Genomic DNA, 17,820 nt, shown 5'->3' with positions numbered 1-17,820 from the left:
TATGGCATTATTTTCAAAACTACTACCCATGCCCAGTCAGAGTTTCCTACATTCCTGGATATAAATGAGTGGATAGAGAGAGGGTTTCTTTCCAAATGAATTTAGCAATACTTTCCTATTTTTACCAAGACCTATAAAAACGAAACATTTGCCAGGATTTAGTAGTATTCTACACACCCCCCTCCCTGTGCATTTTGGGGCAGCTTTGGGTCCCTCGGGGGGACGGCACCCGGCAGGAACCCCCCCTCATTCACCACCCACCTGCTCCTCCGCCGCAGCGTGCGTCCCTCTCCTAGGGACCTTGGGGTGCCCCAAATGACACCAGAGCCCCGAGTCTTCACCCCTTTTTCCTGGCCCCCAAAGAAGGCACAGAAGGAGTCTAACTGCCCCGGACAGCAGCCCAGCACTTGCTTCCATCCCTTTCCACATGTACATCCCCCCCGAAAGGGACTCTGCCGCAACGAGAAAGGGGGGCAGCCGCCAGAAGGGTCGAAGCTCCTGCCCAGCCTCGCTGTCACGGGCGAGGGGCAGAGAGGGGGAGCGGCAGAGACGGCGGGGACGCGGCACGGACGGCACGGCACCGAGCGGGGGCCGCTCTCAGCGCGATGCCGGCAAAGCCGCAGGTCCGGCGGGGCCGGGCGGGGTTTGACCGGCACGGGGGGATCCGCCGAGAGCCTCCGGCCCCGTGCGGGGGGACTCCCGCAAGGGCCCGGGGCCGCCGGGCTCCGGCCCTCTGGGCTTTATGCTCCGGCGCCCCCGGCCCCGCGGCTGCGGGGAAAGAAGGAACGGGGCGACGGCAAGAGAGGAGGGCTAGCAGGGCGTGAGACAGCGTATGGAGGGAGGGAGGTCGGGCTGTGGAGGAAAGCGGGAGGGCAAGGGAAAGGCCGGGAGCGGGGAAGAGGGACGGTGCACAGAGGAGGGAGAGAAGAGGAATAGAACGGAGGAGCGGGATAGGGACAGGGCAGTGGGGGTCGGGTTTGCGAGGGAGAGGAGGGGAGGGTCCGCGGACAAAGAACAGGAATACGGGGAGGAGGAAGGAAGGGTAGAGGGGGGGACGGGAGGGGAGACCGAAAAGGGAGAGAAAGGGGTCGGCTTTGGGGAGAGAGGGAACTAAGGGATAGAGAGAGAAAGAAGGGGAATACGGGAAGGAGGAAGAAAGGAAGAAGGATTGGTAGAGAGAGGGACAAGAGGGGGAGCCTCAGAGAGCGCCGATCCACCCCGAGCCCGCCCCGGCGGCCCGCCCTGCTCGGGATGCTGCGCTCGGCGGAGCTCGGCTCGGTTCGGCCCCACTCGGCTCCTCGCCTACACTCGGGCTGTTCTCCGCTAGACTCGGCTGGATTCGCCTCTTCGGCGCAGCTCGGCTCGCCTCAACTCGGAGCCGCTCGCTCCGCTCGGCTCCGCTCGGCTCCGCTCGGCTCCGCTCGGCTCCCCGCGGCAGCGCGCCTCCCGCGCACGCGCACAGCTCGCCGCTCTCCTGCCGCCGAGCCCCGCGCCCGGCCCGGCCGGCGCACGGAAACCCCCGCGCCACATCAGAGCCAGCACTTTCTGCGCTAAACCCTTTCTGTCCTAGAAGGAGATAAACTTCTCTACCTCCTTCGTCTCCTCAGTTTTCTTCTTTGATTTCAAAATCAGAGTTACAAAAACCTACTCAACTACAAGACTCAGTAAGTAGCCGAGAAAGTAGTCCCGTCAATTTCAGAACCTAAAGAACACGTTATACTTATGTTTCCACACTTAAAAAAAGAAAAATCACACACGAGTCCTACTCACTGTGTCAAGCCTTATTTAAAACACACAAAAAAGAAACCTAAAAGAAATAGTTCCACAACCAAAACAGAACAAACAAGTAACACTAACTAAAACCACACATCCAAATACACTGTTCATCAGTCACCAACCCGAAAAATCTCTTTTCAACGTGTCTCGTTTGTATACCTCCTCACAACTAACCTTATCCTTTACAAACACTAAATTGCAAATCAAAAAACTTACACGTAACATAAACTCTTCAAATAACATTTATACACTCATACCCCAAATGACAGGTAAACCACCAAAAGTAAAATTACTCAAATCATTACAAACAAATACTTGTACAATATTTAGTTACAAAACAACCCCCAAACCACACAAAACCACAAAGAAGTTACCTCAAAACAGCAAACCTACAATTTAAAACAATTAATCCACTAAGACCAAACTTAACAATAATACATAAAAAAAACCACCAAAAAAAAACCAAACAAAAAAAAAACAACCAACAAAAAAAAGAACACCCACCCAAAAATACCCAATCGCTCCAACACAAATTTACTTCTCAGTATCAAAACAGTACGACCTTTTAATAACCTAATTCTATTATTTCTGCATCTCTTTTAACACCTAAAATAACTACAACTCACACTTGAACCACATTAAATGAACTTACTTATTAACTAGCCAAATGAAACAATAACACATCTATAACATTAAATAAATTACTGCCAAATAGGAACATCTTTAAACATACTACCTTACAAAATACAACAACTGTTCATTTTTGATTATTCACACACAATCATAAATATAAAACATTTAAAAAATATATAAATTGATGAAATCACAAGAAATCAATTTACAAAAACATTACAAAAATTTTAAATTAATCAATCACACATAAATAAAAAATAACGAAATAATATTTTCAAGAATTAAAACATCACTAAATAACTTAAATCATTATTAAAAACCAAAATACTCATCTTATTAATAATTACCGCTTTTTATCTCCCCTACCGATTTAAATTTTTACATAGAACTCTACAAAAATCCTTAACAAGTAGATTTATAACTTAAATGTAAAACATTTATAGATAAACATACTTAATGAATAATCTACACACCAAACAACTAAACTAACAAGAAAAACCTAATAAAATACTAATATATTCATAACATCAAAACCCCAAATCATTAACATAAAAACCCATATAAACACATGAAAATACCTACAGTTAAAAAAGACGTACCTTAATGAACATATTCACACCTTAATAATTCATTACAAACTCTTACCAACCAATTAATGATTAACATTAATTACTTGATACCAATAAAATACAAGAAAATGTTACTTTAGCCAATAACTATAATAAAATATCATAACTAATAACTTAAAATCACACTTTATTAAAAATATAAAACGGTGAAGCAACGTATCATAAAAAATCCCATTATTATCACTACACAGATATACGTATATACATCTATCTATATACAGATAGATAGATAGATCATATATCCATCTCAACAGCAGCATCTGGGACCGATTCCTGTTTTCTCTCTTGTCTCCTAAATTTATTAGCCATAGAGGATGGAGTAAGGAAATTATTTTATTTATCACCTTGTTCTCCAGAAACCTGAAAAACAAAAGAAAACAGAACAAAAAGAAAAAAAAGAAAACCACATTTGAAAGGCAGATCCTCACCAGCAGCTGGTCCATCTCCTACGGGGGACCATATTCTAGGGCACTTTTGGTGCACTTGACTGAACCTGTCAGGGCACTCTGTGCCTGCAGAAGAGATTTTTTTTGTCAGGGAGAGGCAAGGGGAGGAGAAATAACGTTCGAGACAGCTCAAATCCATTACTGTGCCACTTCCTGTGCAGCAGGTCCTGTGACAGGATGGGAACTGAGGCTGCTTGAAATTTAAAAGCTAAAGACACCAGCACAAGGTGTCCTTTTGCTTTGTCAAGGAAGTGATTCCCAAATCACACAGCCCCCCCACCATCGTCCCTCCCACCACCACCTGAAAGCCTCTTGATTCTCTTCTCAAAAACACAAGGGACACCTCAGAGTTCAGCAAGTTCTGCCAGTGCAGCCCTCGGGGTGCCCCCGTCTCCAGGTCTGTCCCCCTTGCTTTCATCCTCAGCCACGTCATTCTTCAGCCGTGGACAGGAAATTGTCCCCATTTCTCCCGTACTTCCCTGGTTACCTTTTCTCTAAGCCGTGCAGGACCCACGAGAGGAGGCTGTGATCCTCTATCAGCTCATGGGCAGCTCTAGAGGTGACACGGGCAGCACTCTGTCGTATCTCCAGAATACGACGCTGAAACAGACAATGCAACTTGTTCTTTTACAGCCAAGATCTGATTATCTAAAATAAAATGAGCAATTTGGCTGGTACCCCATCAACTTCCAGCTAAAACGAACACCGCCTGTTCTCAGCAACTCCAGAGAAGGAAAGACATTCTCCCTTCAACGCTTCGCACCACAGGTGCTGCTCTTACAAGAAGTATTCAGGTAGCAAGACAATTTTCTCTTTTTGTCCGAGGTTTTGATACCTGAAATCCTCAGGGTGGATGCTCCCAAACCTGAGAGCTCCCGGCAGGCGAGGTTCCCTCCTGCCGAAGCACTGTGCAGGTGACAAACGTGCTGGCTGGGGAAATAGAGACCCCAAAAAGAAAAGGCCCCGACTGCAGGAGCAAAACCACGGCACCCCCGTGAGGCTCCACGACGGCAGGAACCGGTCCCAGTTTCAGGGGATAAGGATGGGACTGGTTTAGACAAAAGCAAAATTATTTCTCCCTCCACAAATCCACAAAACCAACAAGGAACAGATTTTCAAGAGGACCAAGGCAGAATCAGCTATTCCTTTCTGTTTGGTACTTGAGATCTCGAGGCCAATACAAGCTTTTGTGGTTTGGGGTATTTGGGAACTGTTCTTTTTCAATTCTTACCTGGGAGCCCTGGTCACACAAAGGACTGCTGAAAAAGGCAAGAATGACCTGGAAAATCCTCTGGTAGACATAGAGCTCACAGCAATGTTTGTCACGCAGCCCTTCCCCAAGAAATCTGAGGATCCACTCGTGCTGTTTTGTACTGGAAGCCATAAAGAAAAATACCACCGTCAGACATTCCGACATTTCCAAAGGATACCTGCTCCTAAGAGCACAAAACCCCGGTTCCCTCTGAGTGCCAGCTCAGGAATTACCACAGCTTGTTCTGGACTTCTCAATTTTCCATTCCTATCAAATTTAATCGCTAACATCCATTGGGAACAGTCAGTCTGCAGCCCAAACATGCAGTGGAAATGGAATTTTAGAAGTTGCTGTTTCTAAAATACTTCAGTTGAACTCCAAGTTACTAACCTAAACTCAAAGAGGAATTGTAGCTAGCCGGGGCAGAACATTCTCTTCTCGTGCTCACAGAGCATACGCAGCACAACTCCTTGTGCGTTTAGTATTAAGAAGACAACAAAAACCTCACAGAAATAACATTTTGAATTCCTACATGAAACATAAGAAAGACGCTTCTAATTAACTACCTGTGGGAGAATGAGGTCTCATTGTATTTTTGCGGCTGTTTCTAATACATTTCTGAAGAATTACTGGGTACCTAAAATGGGACTCTCACCTCAAAATCAAAACTGTAGAAAAGCTGGAGAAAACCCGGTACCTTCCTCAGGTCCAAACACCGGTGCGACAGAAGGAATCTCTTTACCCTTATGTACACGTGCTCCTCTGTAAAGAGAAAAGGCTGGCATGGTGGAGGAGGACAGCGCTCCCAATCCACAAGCCCGTGCTGTCAGCGTACCTGTCAGCTGCCGGCGGTGGGCAACTCCGGCCCTGCGGGCAAGGGGGAGACGGCTCGGGCACCTCCAGCGGCTGCTCTGCCCCGATGCTTTCGCGTTCTCCTGCATTTCCCTGCAGCGGAGGGGGTCCGGGACGGGGGCGGATCGTGTCAGAGTGGAGACGGCGGGGAAGCACGGGGAGGCGGCGGGAACGCGGCGGGACGAGACAGGGACGCGGCGGGACGGCGACGACTCGCTTGACCTTCCAAAGATGGCGGCAGGAGGGGCGGGGAAAGCCGGGGCCCCGCTCCGCCGCCCGCGCGCCGCCCCGGCGGCATTTTCCGGCACGCGGTCGCTTCCAGCGTCTAGAGAGGGACGCGCGCGGGGATCGGGAAAGGGGAGTGCAGCCCTGTTCCGACGCCGCTCGCCCCCCGCCCGCCGCCCCCGGCCCGTGAGCGCTGCGACCGCGCCTCCGCCGCCCGCCGAAAGCGGCCCCGCCGGGCCGCCCTCGCCGCTGCCGTTCTTCTCGGTCATCGGGTCCCTTTGCTCTCCCGAATCTCCTTCACCCCTCCCCTCTATTTACAGACACCGCCCCGCTTGCCGCTCGCTCCCGCGCCTCGCCCTTCCCACGCTCGGCGGCCGTCCTTCCCCCCTCAGCCGGCACCCAGCGGCGAGGGGCAGGGCGCTGGCTGGGGGGGGCTGCAGTACCGCTCTCTGTCCACAAGGCGGCAGCACCGCCGGCGGCGGCCACAGCCGGGGGCTGCCGCTCGCCCGGAGGGAAGGGAGGCAGAAAAGAACGGGGGCGATCCCCTTGGAAAAATCCTGAAAAATAAATGGCCCAAAAAACATCCGCACACAAACTAAAACACACTGCCTCTAACCCAATACAACCCCTCCAAAATCCTTTTCTTTTAAACTCTCTCTAGCTATCTTTCATATTTATACTTTTCACATTCGCATTTATCATGTATATTGATGCATGATGTTATTTCGATTCTATATTAAATATCTTCCTATGACTTCTATTTATTTCTATTATATCTTTTTATAGATCTAGATATATATATGATGCATTTCTATATTTATATTGCAAAAATAGTTCTGTTATTTAAAATAAAAGCCCTGCCTGTAACCAAATTGTAGCTCTATGATATTAATATTAACGATCTCTTATTTAAAAGAAAAATGCTGCCTGAAACCCACCCGCCCGCGGCGCAAGTGTGGCAACAGCCCGTGTCCGCAGTACTGGCAAGGCCGCGGGAAATCCCGGCGGGGCGGTGCCTGCGTGGCGCGCGGGCAGTGCAGCACGCGGACCACGATTTTCCCGCGCTTTTTTTTTTTTTTTTTTTTTTTTTTTTTTCCTATCCGCCATATTGAGAAGGTCAAGAGTGTCCCGGACGCCGCGACACTTTCAAGATGGCGGCCGCGTGAGGCCCTCGGAAGGGAGAGGCGTTTTTGCCGATGCCTGTCGGCGCCCGCTCACAACCTGACCGCCCGCGCAGCCGCTGAGCTCACAGTCCGTGGCCACGACACGGGAAAAAGCGAAAAAAATCCCGCGGGGCGGCGCCGGCGTCAGGGTGGCGTGCAGGCAGTGCAGTAAACAGACCGTGGTCCTCGTTTTTCCCGCCTTTTTTTGCCGCCATATTGGGAAGGTCAAGCGAGTCCGCGACAACCCACTCCCAAGATGGCGGCCGCGGGAGGACCTCGGGCGACGGCTGCAGTACCGCACTCTGGCCACAAGGCGGCGGCACTGCCGCCCGCCCTGGGGCTGCAGGCGGGGAAGGCGCGCAAAGAAGAACAGGCGCGACCCCCTTCCAAACATCCTCTGCAATAAATGCCCCTAAACAGCCCGCACGAAAAAAAACACCAACAAAGAAAACCCTGCCTCTAACCCAATAAGAACCAAAATAAAAAATCTTTTCTTTTAAGCTATTTTTCAATCTATTTTATTCTTATGTTTCATATTTATATTCACAGTTTGATTTAGAATGTATATTCATGTATAACGATAATTTTATAATTTCTTACATTCATTCCTATTGCTTATAATTTATTTCATTTTATATTTTATACATATCTTAAGATATTGATTACATATTTCTATATTTAGATTAATATTTCTAAAAGGTTTATATTGTTTATAATAAAACCCCTGCCTCTACCCAAGTCAAAACCTAAAAAAAAAACCCCTTTCTTCTAAACTGTGTTTAAATTTATCTATGTTTTTCGCATTTATATTGAAATTTGCATTGTAAATGTAGATTGATGTATGTTGTTATTTATATTCTATCTCTTCCTATTACTTATTTTTATTTACACTTTCTATTTTTTATCTATCTTTATACATTGATTATCTATTTCTATTTTTAGAATTATATCAAAATAAAATGTATATTCATATTTTTTTAAAATAAAAACCCTGCCTCTAACCAAATAAAAACCAAATAAGCCCTTTCTAATTTATTTTATTTATATTTTTAATTTTTATAATAAAAGCCCTGCCTACTACCAAATAGAAAATTTAAAAAACCCCTTTATTTTAAACTATATTTGAATATTTTTCTATTTATGCTTTTGATATTTACATTTATAGTTTCTTACATATTATATTACAGTCTATTGATGTACTATATTTAGATATATAAAATATATGACATGTCATGTGGTATAATAAGACATATACAGTATAATATCCATTATGTATTGTATCAATTTCTATGATTTTGTATTTTATATCTATCTACATATATTAATTCTACATTTCTATATTGATATTTTCTATGGATTTGATTTATATGTATAATCTATATTCATATGTACTTATATAAACATACTCTAAAATACTCTATAGAGTATAAAATACTCTATATCAAACATTATAACATCTTACGGTGATAGATGATATTATTTATGTTACATGTTCTATTTATATGTATTCTATTTATATTTAAAATGGAAGTTTTATATTCCCATTTTTATATTTCTAGATTTGTTTTCTTACATTATAGTTATAGTTATAATTTTGCATTTAAGATCCAATACCTAAAACTAAAATGCCAATACAAACAGCAACAAATTCCCACCCATACCGTCCAAAAATATTAGAATGGCTCCACCAGCCAACCAACTACCAGCAAAAAAACCCCACACTACACTCTTTTCACTAACAATTCTTATCACATCACAAAAATTAAACAAAAATGAAAAAACCCCTATAGAATCCCACACAGCAAATCACAAAAACCACTAAAAAGAAAAAAAAATCCAACTAACTTACTAAACTCCAAACCCTACAACAGACCCTGAACGTTACTAAAAAAAAAAAAAAAAAAAAAAAAAATCCAAAACTCTACCTCAACACTAACTCATAAAGAGAACCCAATACGCTATAAAATAAACTTTAAAAACCACCAAACCAATTACCGATATAAAAAAATCTAAACCACTAAGAAACAAAAAAATCACCACCCAAATAAAATAAGTACCCAAAAAAATCCACCATATAAACAACCATGTTCCCAAAAATAAAACGAATAAAAACCAGCAACCAAATACATCAAACTACAAAAAAAATAGAAAAACTTAAATTAACAACAACAAAAAAATGATTCCTAACTCAATAAACCCATAATGCCTCAAACCATCATCAAAACTAAAATACCACCTGGAAATAAACACCAAGCCAAAAGATAAATGTAACCATAAACAATATCTCCCAGATTCTCTGCAACAACAAAACATACACGACAATCAAACATACCAAATGAATAAAACCTCTATAATACAATAAACAATAATGCAATGATCAATATTACAAAAACCTCACTAATTAACTACAGGACACTGCCTCAAACCCACCAAAACGAACACTACATACTCACGCTAATAAAAGCCACCACAATCCAATTAAAAACCTAACCGCTACTTCATGCCACGACCCATAAAAAACATTGTAAACCTTAAAATATATAATTTTAAATTATCTTTTTATAATATAAAAATATTATTTAAAAATCCAACAAAAAAAATCAAAACAAATCAAAACAAAAAAAAAAAAATCCAACAAATTCCACAAAAATAAAATCCAACAACAAAACTCAATCCAAATAAATCCTTGCCATCAGCACCTGAACCAAGAACCATAACATTCAAGAAGTACACCATGTCCCTTAGCATACGCCAACCACGAACAAAATAAAACGATACAACCAATTCCTAAGAACCACTTCCAAACCGCTACACCAAGGACCTTCGGAAAATGAAAAGCCGCGCTGCCGCCACCGGGCGGAGCGCGGCTCCCGGCAGGAAAGCGGCTCCTGCGGCAGGCAGAGGCGGCGCCGCGCCGGGAGCCCCCCGCCCGCTCCCCCTGCCCGGCGGGGCCGGCACCGGGTCCAGGGGGCCCCGGCGGCGCCCGAGCCCCGCGCCCGGAGCGGACGGAGCGGCCGGCACCGGCCGGCACCGGCGCAGCGCCCGCGCCGCCTCTCCCGCCCGCCGGCCCGGCAAAGCTCCCCGCGGCTCCGCACGCCTCGCTCCGGCGCGGCTCCGGCAGTCCCGCGCCAGCCCGGCCGCGCCCAAGTCCCCTTCCACCTCGGCAGCTCCCCAGGCAACGCCAGCAGCTCCCGCGCCACAGCCTTGGCTGCCGGGCCAGGGGCAGAAGAAGCGCCCTCCAATGCAGCGGCACAGCCCGATTCCAACCCTTCAAACGCTGCGAGAGCTGCAGCCTCCTTCAATTCAACCCCCGGAACTTACGCCACACTCAGGTGCTCGCCTCACTTCAACAAGGGCAAATAAATGTGTTCTCCCCTTCAGTTTCATCCCCTATAAGAGCAGAAAAGAAGGGCTTGTCCTCAAATGAAATCCCTCAAGTTGTGGGAATCTTTCAAACCAGAGGGTTTTGGGAAAGCTGCAAAAGGCAGGCTTCAGAAACAGCAGAACTGCGATTCGAGCTAAGCATAAGACTTGTCAGCAGAAAAATTATATAAGAAGTAGAGGTTAACTACAAATAGAACAATGGGCTGTGTATTATCGCTTGTCTGGAATAACTCCCTAAGCCACAGAAAAGTGTATCTAGCGAGATGTTAGGAAGTTCTAAGCTTAAGAATGGAGCCCTGTGCATTGTGTTTTAAGGCCTACGAGCAGGCATTGCATTGGAAAAAAGCGAGCGTTGTTTTAACCAAAGGTACGTGTGCTTGCAGTGGTGGGATAGAATGGGTGTCAATATGCTTTTGCTTCGTGTGACTGGTCAAAAAACTTTAAAGTAAATTCTAACATTAACTTCTTGGTCTGCTGGCGGGGATGTGAGCTGCTGGCACCTTCCCGTTGTCATAACCATGTCATGAGAGTGATGCAAAAAAATAAAACAGCTCGAGACGCCTTCCTCAGCAGTCCCGTCCCGTTCCTGATTTGTACATAGACCCCCGGCTGGCAACAGAAATGATGGGGAAAGGGGGATTTTTACCTCCATCCAAATCCTTTAAAAGTAGGGACAACAGGGCTGCCCACCCAAATTTAAACCTTAGGGTGATGAAAATGGTGTGGGGGGGGTTACCCTCAAATCAAACCCATCATACGACAACAATATTTCCCCCCTTCCATTTAAAATAGAACACAGGGATTCCCTGACACCCCTGGGATACCCCTAACATCCTGGAAAAGGCAGGTTTGCCTTCAATCAATACCCTCAAAACCACAGGTGAAAGGGGATCCCCCACCAGTTCAGACACGGTCAATAATGGAAGACAAGTCGCTACCCTCAATTTGAATTTCTTTTGTACTCAAAATACTTTTTTTTTTTTTTTTACTTTTTTTTTTTTTCCGGGAGCACCGGGGAGGGATTGGCAAGATGAAATTTAAAAGGGAAAGGAGAAATGTCCCCGCTACAAATGCACATGGGCTCACCTGTTTGGCTGCCGCTACCCGGCACAAAGGTTTGTCCCTCGGCACCTCCTCTGAGCAATGCTCCAGATATCCAAGTGCGTATCCAGGTGATCCCGCAGACCCTGTCCGAAGCTGTCACCGTCCCTGCAAGGACAGCCCCAGGAGCCGCCCATAAACTCCTCTTCTCCAGCAGCTCCCTGTAAAATCAGCTGAGGCAAAGCCCCTAAAACAGCCGCCGGCAGGAGCCGGCCCCTCCTTATCCTCACAGTTCACACCTGGGGCTGCTCTGGCTTTCTTTCCAAATGAATTTAGAGACAAATTCCTATTTTTACCAATACCTATAAAAACGAAGCACTTGACAGGATGTAGTATTCTACACACCCCCCTCCCTGTGCATTTTGGGGCAGCTTTGGGTCCCTCGGGGGGACGGCACCCGGCAGGACCCCCCCTCATTCGCCACCCACCTGCTCCTCCGCCGCAGCGTGCGTCCCTCTCCTAGGGACCTTAGGGTGCCCCAAATGACACCAGAGCCCCGAGTCTTCACCCCTTTTTCCTGGCCCCCAAAGAAGGCACAGAACGAGTCTTAACTGCCCCGGCCAGCAGCCCAGCACTTGCTTCCATCCCTTTCCACATGTACATCCCCCCCGAAAGGGACTCTGCCGCAACGAGAAAGGGGGGCAGCCCCCAGAAGGGTCGAAGCTCCTGCCCAGCCTCGCTGTCACGGGCGAGGGGCAGAGAGAGGGAGCGGCAGAGACGGCGGGGACGCGGCACGGACGGCACGGCACCGAGCGGGGGCCGCTCTCAGCGCGATGCCGGCAAAGCCGCAGGTCCGGCGGGGCCGGGCGGGGTTTGACCGGCACGGGGGGATCCGCCGAGAGCCTCCGGCCCCGTGCGGGGACTCCCGCAAGGGCCCGGGGCCGCCGGGCTCCGGCCCTCTGGGCTTTATGCTCCGGCGCCCCCGGCCCCGCGGCTGCGGGGAAAGAAGGAACGGGGCGACGGGAAGAGAGGAGGGCTAGCAGGGCGTGAGACAGCGTATGGAGGGAGGGAGGTCGGGCTGTGGAGGAAAGCGGGAGGGCAAGGGAAAGGCCGGGAGCGGGGAAGAGGGACGGTGCACAGAGGAGGGAGAGAAGAGGAATAGAACGGAGGAGCGGGATAGGGACAGAGCAGGAAGGAGTGGGGGGGGGGGGGGGCGCGGGGTGTCGGGTTTGGGAGGGAGAGGAGAGGAGGGGAGGGTCTGCGGACAAAGAACAGGAATACGGGGAGGAGGAAGGAAGGATGGAGGGGGGGACGAGAGGGGAGGCCGAAAAGGGAGAGCAAGGGGTCGGCTTTGGGGAGAGCGGGAAATGGGGGAAAGAGAGAAAGAAGAGGAATACGGGGAGGAAGAAGGAGGGGTAGAGAGCGGGACAGGACGGGGAGCCTCAGAGAGCGCCGACTCCACCCGAGCCCGCCCCGGCGGCCCGCCCTGCTCGGGATGCTGCGCTCGGCGGAGCTCGGCTCGGTTCGGCCCCACTCGGCTCCTCGCCTACACTCGGGCTGTTCTCCGCTAGACTCGGCTGGATTCGCCTCTTCGGCGCAGCTCGGCTCGCCTCAACTCGGAGCCGCTCGCTCCGTTCGGCTCCGCTCGGCTCCGCTCGGCTCCATTCACCTCCGTTCGGCTCCGCTCGGCTCCGCTCGGCTCCATTCACCTCCGCTCGGCTCCGCTCGGCTCCGTTCGGCTCCGCTCGGCTCCATTCACCTCCGCTCGGCTCCGCTCGGCTCCATTCACCTCCGTTCGGCTCCGCTCGGCTCCATTCACCTCCGCTCGGCTCCGTTCGGCTCCGCTCGGCTCCATTCACCTCCGCTCGGCTCCGCTCGGCTCCGTTCACCTCCGCTCGGCTCCGCTCGGCTCCCCGCGGGAGCGCGCCTCCCGCGCACGCGCACAGCTCGCCGCTCTCCTGCCGCCGAGCCCCGCGCCCGGCCCGGCCGGCGCACGGAAACCCCCGCGCCACATCAGACCCAGCACTTTCTGCGCTAAACCCTTTCTGTCCTAGAAGGAGATAAACTTCTCTACCTCCTTCGTCTCCTCAGTTTTCTTCTTTGATTTCAAAATCAGAGTTACAAAAACCTACTCACAACTACAAGATTTAGTAAGTAGCCGAGAAAGTAGTCCCGTCAATTTCATAACCTAAAGAACACGTTATACTTATGGTTCCACAATTAAAAAAAAAAAAAAAAAAAAAAATCACACAAGAGTCCTACTCACTGTGTCAAGCCTTATTTAAAACACACCAAAAAAAAAAAAAAAAACAAAACCAAACACCCAACCCCGAAAGAAATAGTTCCACAACCAAAACAGAACAAACAAGTAACACTAACTAAAACCACACGTCCACATACGCTCTGTTTATCAGTCACCAACCCGAAAAATCTCTTTTCTACGTAGCTCGTTTGTATACCTCCTCACAACTAACCTTATCCTTTACAAACACTAAATTGCAAATCAAAAAACTTACACGTAACATAAACTCTTCAAATAACATTTATACACTCATGCCCCAAATGACAGGTAAACCACCAAAAGTAAAATTACTCAAATCATTACAAACAAATACTTGTACAATATTTAGTTACAAAACAACCCCCAAACCACACAAAACCACAAAGAAGTTACCTCAAAACAGCAAACCTACAATTTAAAACAATTAACCCACTAAGACCAAACATAACAATAAGACATAAAAAAAAAACAACCAAAAAAAAAAGAACACCCGCCCAAAAATACCCAATCACTCCAACACAAATTTACTTCTCAGGATCAAAATCGTACAACCTTTTAACAACCTAATTCTATTAGTTCTACATCTCTTTTAACACCTAAAATAACTACAACTCACACTTGAACCACATCAAATGAACTTACTTATTAACTAACCAAATGAAACAATAACACATGTATAACGTTAAATAAATTACTGCCAAATATGAACATCTTTAAACATACTACCTTACAAAATAAAACAACTGTTAATTTTTTATTATTCACACACAATCATAAATAGAAAACGTTTTTAAAAATATATAAATTGATGAAATCACAAGAAATCAATTTACAAAAACATTACTAATTCTTTAAAAAAAATTAATCAATCACACATAAAAAATAACTAAATAATATTTTCAAAAATTGAAACATCGCTGAATAACTTAAATCATTATTAAAAACTAAAATACTCATCTTATTAATAATTACTGCTTTTTATCTCCCCTACCGATTTAAATTTTTACATAGAACTCTACAAAAATCCTTAACAAGTAGATTTATAACTTAAATTTTAAAACATATATAGATAAACATACTTAACAGGACTGATCTACACACCAAACAAGTAAACTAACCAAAAAAACCCTAATAAAATACTAATATATTCATAACACAAAAACCCAAAATCATTAACATAAAAACCCATACGAACACATGAAAATACCGACAGTAAAAAAAAGACGTACCTTAATGAACAATATTTACACCTTAATAATTCATTATAAACTCTTACCAATTAATGATTAACATTACTTGATACCAATAAAATACAAGAAAATGTTACTTTAGCCAATAAGCAGAATCAAATGTTATACCTAATAACTTAAAATCACACTTTATTAAAAATATAAGACAGTAAAGCAACGTATCATAAAAACTCCCATTATTATCACTACACAGATATACATTGATACACATATATCTATATACAGGTAGATCATATACCCATCTCAACAGCAGCATCTGGGATCGATTCCTGTTTTCTCTCTTGTCTCCTAAATTTATTAGCCACAGAGGATGGAGTAAGGAAATCATTTTATTTATCATCTGGTTCTCCAGAAACCCAAAAAACAAAATGAAACAGAACAAAAAGAAAAAAAAGAAAAGAAAACCACATTTGAAAGGCAGATCCTCACCAGCAGCTGGTCCATCTCCTACGGGGGACCATATTCTAGGGCACTTTTGGTGCACTTGCCGGAACCTGTCAGGGCACTCTGTGCTTGCAGAAGAGATTTTTTTGTCAGGGAGAGGCAAGGGGAGGAGAAATAACGTTCTAGACAGCTCAAATCCATTACTGTGCCACTTCCTGTGCAGCAGGTCCTGTGACAGGATGGGAACTGAGGCTGCTTGAAATTTAAAAGCTAAGGACACCAGCACAAGGTGTCCTTTTGCTTTGTCAAGGAAGTGATTCCCAAATCACACAGCCCCCCCACCATCGTCCCTCCCACCACCACCTGAAAGCCTCTTGATTCTCTTCTCAAAAACACAAGGGACACCTCAGAGTTCAGCAAGTTCTGCCAGTGCAGCCCTCGGGGTGCCCCCGTCTCCAGGTCTGTCCCCCTTGCTTTCATCCTCAGCCACGTCATTCTTCAGCCGTGGACAGGAAATTGTCCCCATTTCTCCCGTACTTCCCTGGTTACCTTTTCTCTAAGCCGTGCAGGACCCCCGAGAGGAGGCTGTGATCCTCTATCAGCTCATGGGCAGCTCTAGAGGTGACACGGGCAGCACTCTGTCATATCTCCAGAATACGACTCTGAAACAGAAAATGCAACTTGTTCTTTTACAGCCAAGATCTGATTATCTAACTTAAAATGAGCAATTTGGCTGGTACCCGATCAACTTCCAGCTAAAATGAACACCGCCTGTTCTCAGCAACTCCAGAGAAGGAAAGACATTCTCCCTTCAACGCTTCACACCACAGGTGCTGCTCTTACCAGAAGTATTCAGGTAGCAAGACAGTTTTCTCTTTTTGTCCGAGGTTTTGATACCTGAAATCCTCAGGGTGGATGCTCCCAAACCTGAGAGCTCCCGGCAGGCGAGGTTCCCTCCTGCCGAAGCACTGTGCAGGTGACAAACGTGCTGGCTGGGGAAATAGAGACCCCAAAAAGAAAAGGCCCCGACTGCAGGAGCAAAACCACGGCACCCCCGTGAGGCTCCACGATGGCAGGAACCTGTTCCAATTTCAAGGGATCAGGATGGGACTGGCTTAGACACAATCTAAATTATTTCCCCCTCCACACATACACAAAACCAACAAGGAACAGATTTTCAAGAGGACCAAGGCAGAATCAGCTATTCCTTTCTGGTTTGTACTTGAGATCTTGAGGCCATACAAATATATGGCCTCAAATATATTGGCCTCAAATATGGCCACAAATATATATTTTGTGGTTTGGGGTATTTGGGAACTGTTCTTTTTAAATTCTTACCTGGGAGCCCTGGTCACACAAAGGACTGCTGAGAAAGGAAAGAATGACCCGGAAAATCCTCTGGTAGACATAAAGCTCACAGCAATGTTTGTCACGCAGCCCTTCCCCAAGAAATCTGAGGATCCACTCGTGCTGTTTTGTACTGGAAGCCATAAAGAAAAATACCACCGTCAGACATTCTGACATTTCCAAAGGATACCTGCTCCAAAGAGCACAAAACCCCGGTTCCCTCTGAGTGCCAGCTCAGGAATTACCACAGCTTGTTCTGGACTTCTCAATTTCCATTCCTATCAAATTTAATCGCTAACATCCACTGGGAACAGTCAGTCTGCAGCCCAAACATGCAGTGGAAATGGAATTTTAGAAGTTGCTGTTTCTAAAATACTTCAGTTGAACTCAAAGTTACTAACCTAAACTCAAAGAGGAATTGTAGCTAGCCGGGGCAGAACATTCTTTTCTTGTGCTCACAGAGCATACACAGCACAACTCATTGTGCCTTAGTATTAAGAAGACAACAAAAACCTCACAGAAATAACATTTTGAATTCCTACATGAAACAAAAGAAAGACGCTTCTAATTAACTACCTGTGGGAGAATGAGGTTTCATTGTATTTTTGCAGCTGTTTTTAATACATTTCTGAAGAATTACTGGGTACCTAAAATGGGACTCTCACCTCAAAATCAAAACTGTAGAAAAGCTGGAGAAAACCCGGTACCTTCCTCAGGTCCAAACACCGGTGCGACAGAAGGAATCTCTTTACCCTTATGTACACGTGCTCCTCTGTAAAGAGAAAAGGCTGGCATGGTGGAGGAGGACAGCGCTCCCAATCCACAAGCACGGACGACAATTCGTGGAAGCTGCAGTCAGTGAGCGTGCAGCGCTCCGAGCTGGGAGAACAGCCCGGCAACTGCAGAAGGCCTTTGCTCTGAGGCGCGTTCCCATTGCTGCCCACCCTCCCCTTCTCTTGCCCAGGAGGAAAAGCTCAGGCAAGAGCGCACGAGCACAGAGCAGGTGAGGGGATCGACACTCCCCAGGGCTCTGTTTTTCACCCCAGCAGTGACACACGCAGCACGTTCCAGTACCTGGCTTCAGGATCTGCTGTGCCACACGAGCAGCGCAGAGGGTGAGGGAGAAGGTGAACCTGAGGCTTGGCTGCCTGATTCCG

General features: G+C 46.5%; 1 long non-coding RNA gene across 3 annotated transcripts; it reads right to left on the bottom strand.

Annotated features, from left to right (window-relative positions):
* Positions 1-2,845: 2,845 nt before the first annotated feature.
* LOC128810618 (uncharacterized) lies at positions 2,846-17,583 on the bottom strand. 3 transcript variants are annotated; one of them, XR_008438089.1, is made up of 4 exons: positions 17,329-17,583; positions 16,655-16,796; positions 3,972-4,084; positions 2,846-3,398 (listed from the first exon to the last, which is right to left on the bottom strand). It is a non-coding gene; the product is annotated as an uncharacterized LOC128810618 (long non-coding RNA). The 3 variants fall into 3 exon arrangements; XR_008438090.1 differs by lacking the exons at positions 16,655-16,796; positions 17,329-17,583 and adding exons at positions 4,716-4,857; positions 5,392-5,547; XR_008438091.1 differs by lacking the exon at positions 2,846-3,398 and having other exon boundaries at positions 3,948-4,084.
* Between the last annotated feature and the right edge of the window lie 237 nt (positions 17,584-17,820).

This window comes from Vidua macroura, chromosome 8 (assembly GCF_024509145.1).
Source record: "Vidua macroura isolate BioBank_ID:100142 chromosome 8, ASM2450914v1, whole genome shotgun sequence".
Taxonomy (NCBI): Eukaryota; Metazoa; Chordata; class Aves; order Passeriformes; family Viduidae; genus Vidua; species Vidua macroura.
This window is presented reverse-complemented; position numbering and strand designations above follow the sequence as displayed.